We start from the raw sequence: 2,121 nt of genomic DNA, 5'->3' as shown, positions 1-2,121 counted from the left end.
AGTGGAGAGTAAATGTTTTGAGAAGGATGAGGGCAATGAATGTACGGATGTGCTTTGCACAATTGATGTATGTATGGATTGTGATGAGAATTGTATGAGCCCCAAATAAAATGATTTAAAAAAAAAAAAAGAAGTCTGCCGACCCTGCTCTAGAATATCCAGCTAGTCCACTAGATTTACCAATCATGTCGATCAGTTCTGGGGAATGAGAATGGCAAGTGATTTGGATGTGTTGGTAAGACTTATGTGCACTGGATTATGGGAAATGCAAAGATTCGGAGGGTTGGCCGGTTGGTACAGTGGTCTTAGGCATTTGTCCCGGAGCCTCCTACCACTACACCAGACGCATGCACTTGATAGGCCCTTCCCATTTTGACGACAGCACATTCTCCCACGGGAATGCAGCTCGATCCACTGGTTAGGTGACTCAGACTACTGCCAGTTTTGAGGGGACCCAAAGACAGTAGGCGTTTTGGCTTTTGGCCTGGGCATCAAAAGCTTCCTGCTTTGGGCCATCTGACCCAAGCATTGAATGTCACGGTGCTACAGCTATCCATAAGAGGTGATTCTGCTGCCTGGACTAGGGAGTGATGGCCACCCGACTGGGTGCATTAGGCAAGGAGATCGCCAGAGTCTACATTCTTGTTTTAAATATATCTAGCTAGTCCTTTGTTTTATTGCAATCTGCTGTCTGAGTTGCCTGTGCTTGCCAGGGCTCGGTTTTGTTTTGAGCTCTATGGGCTTCTCCTGTTTCTTCATCCAATAATTTAGCTTCAGGTTTTCTTAGGTCTGATAAATTAGTTATCTGTTGTGATGGTTAATTTTATATGGCAACTTGGCTAGGTTATAGTGAACACACTAGACTAGTTGCTGGTTTATAATGTAATCATACAATGACAGTGTCCTGGTCGCATAGTGGTTATGTACTGGGCTACCAATGTTACAGTCAGCAATTCAAAAGCATCAAGTACTCTACAGGGAAATAGATGGGACTTTCTACTTCCATAAAGTTACAGTCTCATAAACCAACAGGGGCAGTTGTACCCTGTCCTATAGGGTTGCTATGAGTTGGCATCAACTCGATGACAATGAATATCTATCTATCTATAGATATATATATGTATCCCATAATGTAATATCATACTATATAATGGATGAGTCAGTTAAAAGAGGGAGTTCTTTAGGGTGTAGTCTACCTTCAAACTATAAATCAAAATTTGGGCAAAACATGCTCTCTTTCTTGATTCTGTACTCCACCCCACTGCCTGACTTAGCAATCTTGGGCATAAACTTGCAGAAGTCTCCAACCTGCCACCTTACTGATGGCATTTGGACTTGCTAAACTCAAACATGTGGCCACCTAGTTGATTCTGACACTTGACCCTGGCTCATAGCAATCCTATAGGAGCCCTGGTGGAATCCTATAGGAGCCTGGGTTTTATACTGGGTTGCTAACTGCAAGGTAAGTTGTTCAAAATCACCAGTTTTCCACAGGAGAAAGATGAGGCTTTCTACTCCCATGAAGAGCTACAGTCTCGTAAATCCAGAGGAGCAGTTCAACCCTGTCCTATAGGATAAGAACCAACTTGGTATCTTTGAGTGAGAGCAACCTTCCAGGACAGAGCGGCCCTGTCTCCACAGGGTTCCAAGGCAGAATGTCGTGTATGGAAACACTGACACATCTTCCTCCTGCACAGCAGCTGCCAAGTTCAGACCACCTCCTTTTTCATTAGTGGCTGAGTGCGTTAACCTACCGAGCAACCAGGGTGCCTGCACCCACCCCCATCTCAACCTGCCACAATCCCAGGAGCCAGAAAAAGTCTCCAGCCTGCCATTGGAGGTATGGATTTTGGGCTTTCCGGACCCCACAATTTACATGAGCCAACCCCCTGAGGTGCTGGGCTCTGTCCTCTTTCTCCCCTCTCTGTTTTTGGATCACTGATGACTTCTGTCATTCTGCCTTGAAATTGTCGACTTTTCTTGCATGTTGTCATTTCCTCCACTAATATACTTATGCCCTCCCAAATGAAGGCTGAGCATGATAGTGGAGCAAGAGGAAAGTAAAAGGAAATAGAGAAAAGAGCTAGGAGGCAAAGGGCATTTATAGAGGTCTAAATAAAG

The sequence above is a fragment of the Echinops telfairi genome, unplaced genomic scaffold (assembly GCF_000313985.2).
Source record: "Echinops telfairi isolate 266 unplaced genomic scaffold, ASM31398v2 ScPeMD7_9;HRSCAF=40, whole genome shotgun sequence".
Classification (NCBI taxonomy): Eukaryota; Metazoa; Chordata; class Mammalia; order Afrosoricida; family Tenrecidae; genus Echinops; species Echinops telfairi.
Note: the sequence above shows the minus strand (reverse complement) of the source record.